Here is a 337-nt window from a genome sequence, read left to right as displayed (position 1 = left end):
ATCTAACAGAAGTGAATGCAGAAATCTTTATCATTTGGTGATACGAGACGGACTGGTAATTGCAAATAAAGCCCAACAAGAGTATTGCATAACGAATATTGCTGATGGATTTATGTAAGGGAAAAAACAACAACAACCCCAAACATAATATTGCGAACAGTGACTTCATGCCTCGAAGCGTTGATGAAGTTTCGTTTCCTCAAAATGACACAGCGCTAGTACATATTGTGACAGTACAGCCACGTTGTGATGTACTTGTACTTCGCCCCTCTTATCTCGGTCGATATCTAATCGAACGCCAAGTGCCCTCTCCTCCGCGGCGCCCCATTTTCCCTCC

Source organism: Aplysia californica, unplaced genomic scaffold, assembly GCF_000002075.1.
Source record: "Aplysia californica isolate F4 #8 unplaced genomic scaffold, AplCal3.0 scaffold01019, whole genome shotgun sequence".
Taxonomy (NCBI): domain Eukaryota; kingdom Metazoa; phylum Mollusca; class Gastropoda; order Aplysiida; family Aplysiidae; genus Aplysia; species Aplysia californica.
Note: the sequence above shows the minus strand (reverse complement) of the source record.